We start from the raw sequence: 8638 nt of genomic DNA, 5'->3' as shown, positions 1-8638 counted from the left end.
CTTGAGCTTGAGGTCACAAACTGATGGCCGGACATTCTCCTTCAGGATTTTCTGATAGAGTGCAGAATTCATGCTTCCATCAATCAAAGCAGCCCCAGACCATCACACTACCACCGCCATGTTTGATTGTTGGTATGATGTTCTTTTTATGAAATCCTGTGTTGGTTTTACACCAGATGTAACGGGATGAAGTTTTCTCAGTTTGTGGATAATGGCTCTGACCGTGGTTCGCTGGAGTCCCAAAGCCTTAGAAATGGCTTCATAACCCTTTCCAGGCTGATACATGTCAACTATTTTGTTTCTCATCTGTTCTTGAATTTCTTTAGATCGCGGCATGTTGTGTTGCTCTTTAAGCATGCTTCACTTTGTCAGACAGCTTCTATTTAAGTGATTTCTTGATTCAACAGGTCTGGCAGTAATCAGGCCTGGGTGTGGCTAGTAACATTTAACTCAGCTTTCTAAAATAATGTGCTTAATCACAGCTCTTTCATGATTTAGCAGGAGGGGGCAATAATTTTTTCACATAGGGCCAGGTAGGTTTGGACGGCTTTTTTCCCTTAATAAATGATATCATCATTTAAAAACTGCATTTGGTATTTATCTTTTTGTAATTATATTTGTGTAATATTAAAATTGGTTTGATGATCTGAATCTTTCAAGTGTGACAAATATGCAAAAAAAAAAAATCCGGAAGGGGCAAAAACCTTTTCACGGCACTGTATTGGTGGCCCTGCTGGTGCAGCAGTTGGTGCATTTGTTGGTGGAGCTGTTGGCACAGCTGTTGGTGCAGCTTTTAATAAAGTTAGGCATAATGTGTGACAAATTATCATGGCCCACAGGTTTAAGGGACCAAAAACCTAGTTCTGGTAAATATTGTACATGCTTCTGCCAAATACCTTCACATTTAAATATTCACATGGTCCAGAATTCCTTGTGAAAGCCTGTGTGGAGCTGTTGCTGTACCACACTAGTCCTTGATCAGTAAAATCACCTTGTTAAAAATGATTCTATTTACACATTTACTGTTATTGCACCTTTTACAGATCTGAATAAAATACAGAATAATGGGAAATTAGGGTGAACAATATCATTTTTTGAGCTTCATTAATTTGTGGTGGTACTGTGAGAGATTGAGCTTTCCTTTGTAATTATTAAAGAAAATAAATAGGACAAGCCTATGTATGGACAATGAATAGATGGATTTTCATTTGTGAGATCTGAATTGAAATATCCAAATATAATGCTTGTCAGATGCTTTGAGACGTCTGGAAGAATGTTGCAATTAATTAAGCCACCAATATTCATATGATACTATATTTAGTATATTCATATAAGACATGTTTCTTTCAAGAGTTTTCAAGTGTGTGTGTGTGTGTGTGTACTTTGAGCGCTCAAGTTCAAGGGGTGGGGTTCAGAGGAGGCGGAGTACAGCACAGTTTCGCCAAAATGGCTAAAGAATTAATAAAGATGAAAAACATTTTATTTTCGAAGCATGCAATAGGAAATGGCAGACATTTGGAACTCATGTAAAAGGACCATAAAGAAAAATAAAATAATTCATAACGTAAGTAGAAGAGAGCAAGTCATTTTTACACACTTACAAACAAGGCATTCAAATCTTAACTATACTTTGCATATTATAGGGAAACATCACACATGTTCATGTGATGTTTGTTTAATAGAGGAAACGGTGGAGCATGTTATGATGGTATGTTCTGCATATAAAAGAGAAAGACAGGTTCTTAAGGAAGAATTGCAAACATTAGGATACCAAGAATTTAAAATTAGTAATTTATTAAATGACAGTCCTAATACAGAAAAACAAATATCCATATTTAAAACTTTATAAAGCAAATCATCCAGCTTCCGGCGGACCGCGACTTAGGAAGAATGCGTAACGCCTCTTGCAGTTCAAAACACTTACGTCCTATGTCATACGTCGCATTTTGATCTGCGAGAGAGGTTACGCATTCTTTGTAAGTCGCGGTCCGCCAGAAGCTGGATGTTTTGCTTTATAAAGTTTTAAATATTAATATTTGTTTTCTTGTATTAGGACCATCATTTAATAAATTATGGATATTTTTATTACACAAACGTCGTGATTCATATCAGAAGACCTTTAGTAACCCCCCGGAGCCGTGTGGAGTCGTTTAAGGGTGGATGAATGGACGTTTTTGAGCTTCAAAATCTCACCCCCCATTTACTGCCATTATAAAGCTTGGAAGAGCCAGGATAAATTTTATTATAACTCCGATTGTGTTCGTCTGAAAGAAGAAAGTCATATACACCTACAATGGCTTGAGGGTGAGTAAATCATGCAGTAATTTTCATTTTTGGGTGAACTATCCCTTTAAAGCATTAAGGGATAACATAACAGTATGGCCCTTTTTAATGCAGCTCTGAAATTATTTGCATTATGAAAGCATTATACAAATACATTTTACTTGACTTAAATGGAACACAATTAGCTATTTTACGAACATTTCCAGATGTGTTTTCATACATTATTCATGACGTGAGCATATTCTAAGTGTTCACCATTGCAATGTGTTTTTAACTGTATAGACCTTTTTCCTGAGTAAATGATGAGTGCCGCCATTACGAATTCTAACTTCCGATTTGATGCTCTTCTGTTCCGGTCTCCATAGGAACCCATTCAAAGAGCACTCATCTGTTTTCAGTGCAGTGCGTCTACACACTCATTAAACTTTGACGAGTGAGGCACTGACAAAAGACGGTCATTGCGACACTGTAAACTGATGGCTCTGTGTAGCCATGTGCTTTTTTAAAGCATTTTAAAAGGTTTAACTTGGCGACCCCCAGTTTGGGATCCACTGGTATAGTATATGAGTCGTTAAAAGCCTTGATATGTATTTTATTTTTGACGCTAGAGGTCGCTAACCTATTCAAAACTATAACAAAGGCGTAGATTGATGACACAGTGAATGAGCATGGAATTATGGAACTTGTCGTCATGCCAATGTATCTAATAATGTTTATAATGAAATAATGTTTATGGATGAGTTTTTTTAACATGACTGTGGTATGAAGCAGGGCAGGGTCGAGAATTGCAGGCGTGATTGCTAATGAGCGACCGATATCAGCGCCACACACGAGTCCTGGGGGATATAAAGGAATGAGGACATTTCATTCTACCGAACTACCGGTTGCTCCCTGACCTATTTCCCGATCCCGGTCGGCTATTGACACAGGGATTATGGCATTTGGACGGGCTACTAGAGCTCTATGCAGCTCCAGGGGTTGAAACTCGGGTCGTGTGGGGCTCGAGGAGATGCAGTCCGGTTCAGGAGCAAACCTGTCCAAAGCACGTAACTGCCGGTGGCCATGTTGGCTGTATGAGACTAGCAATAAGCTAGATCAACATTAGAATATCATGATGATATTCTAACATTTCATTGTGTTGAGCTATATAACATTGAATCGTTTTATGTAAATTTGATCACCTGTCTAATAAAGCACACGCAAGAGCGGTGTCTCTGTCAAGTTGAAGTTTGTTGCGAAGCGCTCAGCATCTCAAAAACGCCACACCGATATTGATCCTCATTTTATTTCTCCTTTTGTCCCAAAGTCTGCTTACCATGGTCCATAATGATTGAACGAAGCAACAACAGAGTGCCGTTACAACCACTACTTATGCAGTTGTCCACATCTGTTGCCATGGTTATTATGGCAGTATACCAGGGATAACACAGATATTATGTCATTGACAGGCGACAAGTGGCTAGGGATGAGCACTATTTAAATTTGTGAATTTCTCAGAATTTACAAATTCTTGGTAACATAAGGTAAGCACGCAATTGTACAAAATACCGTGTTGTACACCATGCAAGCGTTTTTTTTGGATATTTTTTTTTTTTTGGCGTTTTATGCCTTTTATTTAGATAGGACAGTATGTCAACAGGAAGCGAAGTGGGAGAGAGAGAGGGGGGATGGGATCGGGAAAGGTCCATGAGCCGGGACTCGAACTCGAGACGCCCGAAGCGCAAAGGCGCTACATGTCAGCGCGCTGCCCACGAGGCCATTGGCGCCGACTGGATATTTTAATACATCTTACATATTGTGCCTTTAAAGTAAGTAAGATATGGTGTTAAAGTAGCCTGTTTTGGAAAGTTCCTGAACAGCTCAAACTTGTCCAAACTTGTCCCTTGTGATTGTATTACATTATTGTAAAGGTTTGAATAACATTTCTTCTCAGGTGCTGGATAGGGGCTCGGTCATCACATCAGAGACACAGAGCACAGCAGCTGCTATATCACTCCTCTCCAATTGTATATCACTTTTCTAGCAGAGGTTTGTCAAAGATTTCTGTCAGACTGTCAGAGCAAGAAAAGAGATGGCTGCTGCAAAGGTTTAAAGTCTTATGCACAACTTAGGAGTTTAGAAAAATCACAAAGGGGCTTTTATCAGAATTATATGTGAATAGTGTTTCTTGAGTTGACACTCCTTATATCAGCTGAGTGATCAAGTTTAATTAACCAGAGAAGATTACAATTAAAAGCCACTGCACTTTACCATGCTGTCTAGATATTACACAGGCAGACATCAGACAGATCACACTGCACTGATAGCATCGTGCGTTGCATGGAATGTACGCCAAATAACAAGTCGAACCTGTTTCTGGTTTGATAAACACAACTTTTGATTTAACACGAACATACAGACTTACAGTAATGCAAAAACGGCTGAAACACAGATTGTTTCCTATCATCTGAAGTGCTTCACTGTACAAAAATTAGAGTTGTGTGAAGATGGCAGACGGGAGTGGATCATCCTCACAACCTGGTGAGTCTGTTAAAAAAATTTTTTTAATATATACAGCAGTTCTTTGAAAGTGCATACTGTTTATAAGGCCTGAAATAATGGACAGTTCATGTTGTGGTAATATATTTCTTCAAAACATCATTCAGTGCAATGATAATATTTGTTTGTTTATTTCAACAGAAGAAGATCGGGACAGTTTATTCCATAGAAGAGGAAGCAAACGTCAACCTCCGTACAGTGAGATTTGCATTTAAATAAAGAAAACTTAAAGATGCGATGTTAAATGAACTGCTGTTACACATTTACTCAGATTTTTACAAGACATACTCTGGGTTAAACTGTAAAACTGGGTTCTGTGATTATGCATGTACTGTACATTTAGTTTCTTTCTTTTAAGAGGAGTCTAATAGCAGTAGTCGTTACTGTATTTGTGTCTCAGAGCACTGCATTAATTCAGTGAATTAGGTCAGATTGTGAAAATCACATATCTACTCTAAAATCAAGAGAATTCGTCAACAGAACTGTGAGTAGCAATTTGTGATATAATGGTACACATATTTTGGTACATACGTATGTGTACCGAATGAAAAAAAGTGTTGTTTTAACCAATGTACATATGGAACTTTTGTGTGGAATGTAATTGTAAACTCTGAGCTTCCTTCCTAGGATGGGACAATATAATTTATATCAATAAACTTTAATGTTGCAAGCAAATCTGAAAAATAACAGACAGAAATTGAGTTGTTGTTGGATAAGTGCATGATCCAAGATGTCTTGAGTGCAAGATGTGCTTTATATGAAGCAGTTCATACTAAATCATAAAGCTATCTGGTGTGCCCTACTCTACCCTTGAGCAGTCGTGGCCCAATGGTTAGAGTGTCTGACTTGTAACCCGAAGGGTCGGGGGTTAGAGTCTCAGTACCAGCAGGAAATGTAGGTGAGGGGAGTGAATGAACAGCGACCTTCAGTATCCATGACTGAGGTGCCCTTGAGCAAGGCACCCAACCCCCAATTGCTGCACTGCTCCAGGTGCGTGTTTCATTGTTATTATATAGGTATTAATTCGTAACTTTCAAAGACACAAAATTAACTTTTTTGTACGTTTGGATAGATGCTGAAACGTTCAATGTGGATGTATTGTATTGTATCATTTCCCTTTTACCATTATGTAGATAAATGTAAGATCCCTTAACCCTACCCCCAAACCTAAACATACACATTTTATGCAATATATTAAAATAATAAAATGTAACGGACAGAAATGTGTAGGAAAATTACAATTTTAGTAACAATATAGCATTAAAACAATATTTTGAGCCGATAATCCTACTTCTACCCCTAAACCTACCCATAACCATTTCTTAAATCTACGTACAGTTATGAAGAAAAGCATAACAGACAGAGAAGCGTAGTCAAATTAATTAATTTATTGTGAAAATGTCAAAAGCGGTACCAAAAGTAGTTCAAATGACGATGAGCTGCAGTCGCGATCCTCTCTGGCGGTATATAAACGTTTTGTATGAGGTGCAGAGCAGAATATAAGCGATTAATTGATAAAAATATTAATTGGCTTCTCTCGGTGAAGGTGCACACTTCCCATTTCAAATGTACAGCGACTGAAACACGACACGCCGCAATCTGTGACGAAGCAGGCAAGAGCCAATGAGCATTCAATATCACAAAAACATGTTGTTACGCTTCTTGACCATGCAACTTTCGTAACTGAATTCATAACGAATGCAGAATTTGACCTTTACGGAGAAGAACTTGACCATTCTTCTCAGCAGCATTTAACTTAACAGACTTCACTGAATGAATTCTAGCACATGCATGTGCACCAGATAGACAGAGTGGATTATAATAGCAGTGCAGTAATTCAAATTATATTCCACAATATTTTGCTAATATTTGCATCCAAAAATGTAAGCGCTTTAAGTCTCCTCCCCCAATTACAATATTGCAATATTGACAGACTTTTGTTTTATTCAAAGACAGACCGATTTTTCAGTAAACCGCCATTTAATAAGAAGAAAGAAAGAAAGAAAGAAAGTAACATACAGTACTAAAATGTCATTTTTGTGTACCATTACACCCCTAGGAACTGTAACATTACTATCAACTTACACAAAACCTGTTTGTGTCATTTCAGTGTCTCTGGGCAAAGAAGAGCTGAGAATAGTTCTGCTGGGGTCAAACGCAGATGTTAAAGCCTTCTGTGGGAACACAATACTGGGAGAAAAGGTGTTCTCAGAGTCGCCGTCCCCCCGGAATTTGTTTGAGAGGCATGATGGGATGGTGCTGGAGAGATGTGTAATGGTGATCAACACTCCTGACCTGCTTGATCCCATTCACTGTCCCGAGGAGCAAGACATGGAAAGATTCTTTTATTTGGCTTACCCTGGACCTCATGCCCTTCTTCTGGTCCTTAAGCCTGGAACATTTACAGATCTGGAGAAAGAAGCTCTCAAGCTCATTAACATCGTTTTTGGTGCAGGTGCATCTGAGTATGTGATTATTGTCTTCATGCATGAGGAGCAGGAGTATGCAAGCAATGAAGACTCTGACAATGTCAGCAGAGCCATTGAGTCTCTCCAACAGACCTGCAGATGTCCACACCATCATCTACAGAGGAATGGAGACCAATCAGAGGTGCAGACACTTCTGGAGAGCATCGAGAAGATGCTGGAGGAGAACGGAGGTCATCACCTGAAGATTCCTGATGAATCAAGACCAGGTGAGACAATGAGCCAAAGATCAAATGTACTGCCTTTAGGTAATTATTTTTCTTTCAGTTCATCTAAAAGTGTGGGTAAAAGTTTTTTTTTATTATTATTAAATTGAATATTACATTAATTGTTATTATTATTTATGCATTAAACCAAAAACTTGAATGGTCTGTAGAGGAACTTTTGAATACATCCATCAAATTGGACTAAAAACTCTGTTTAAAAATGTTTGTCTATTGGCAAGTGTTTTAATGCCGTAATGGATATCAAGATTCTTTAAGGGATGTTCACACCAAGAAAGATAACTGTAAAGATAACTATTACCTATTAATTATAACCAAAACTTTACAACCTCCTGTTTATTATAAGCATGCTGGAGTTATGACAATAGTTGTGTTTCAACTTGATGCGACACTGCACAGACTAATTGCCATCTGATTTGAAGCAGTGCATGCAAGTGAGGAATTTTGTTTACATGAGACGGTGCCAGTGCCATGTGACTGTTATGTCTGGCATCAAAGTACCACAAGAGCAATTTGAGAGCATTCTGCTTTCTCATTCTGCGCAGCTCCTTTTATGTTTAACATTTCTTTATTGAATTTATACAGTTTACACATTGCAAACATATCTTAATGAAACCCCCTCCCCCCAACAACAAACCCCTGACAGTATGAAATAAACAAAACAAATAATTAAATAATAAAATAAAATAATAATAAAATAGGTAAATAATGAAATAAATAAAAAATATACAGGCAATACAATCCTAATACTAGTTAAACATACAGTATATTCCATAACTCCACACATCTATAGTCTCTTCATTATACTTCTAAGCTTCTTTTTTTCTTTTTTTTTTTATTGCATTTATACATTTTTTGAAGAGCAAAGCTAGATATAAAAGTTTTCAGCCATAGTCCAGGGAAATGATCATTGCCCCATACTGGCATTTTTGGGAAGAAAAAGTACATAATTTTGAGTGCATAACAGAATAGTAGGCAAGCTTTGGGTCATACTATCCCGTCAAAAAATTGCATCTTTAATGCTCTCTGTCACTGTCAGGCTTGTGTTGTGTTTTGTTCCCCATGTGCTCCCTGTGTCCCAGTGTTTATGCCCATATTTGGTTAGTT

General features: G+C 37.9%; 1 pseudogene; it reads left to right on the top strand.

Annotated features, from left to right (window-relative positions):
- Positions 1 to 4769: 4769 nt before the first annotated feature.
- The window catches only part of LOC107753742 (GTPase IMAP family member 8-like), a 17375-nt pseudogene continuing 13506 nt past the window's right edge, over positions 4770 to 8638 (top strand).

The sequence above is a fragment of the Sinocyclocheilus rhinocerous genome, unplaced genomic scaffold (genome assembly GCF_001515625.1).
Source record: "Sinocyclocheilus rhinocerous isolate Xijiao unplaced genomic scaffold, SAMN03320098_v1.1 scaffold202, whole genome shotgun sequence".
NCBI classification, from domain to species: Eukaryota; Metazoa; Chordata; class Actinopteri; order Cypriniformes; family Cyprinidae; genus Sinocyclocheilus; species Sinocyclocheilus rhinocerous.
This window is presented reverse-complemented; position numbering and strand designations above follow the sequence as displayed.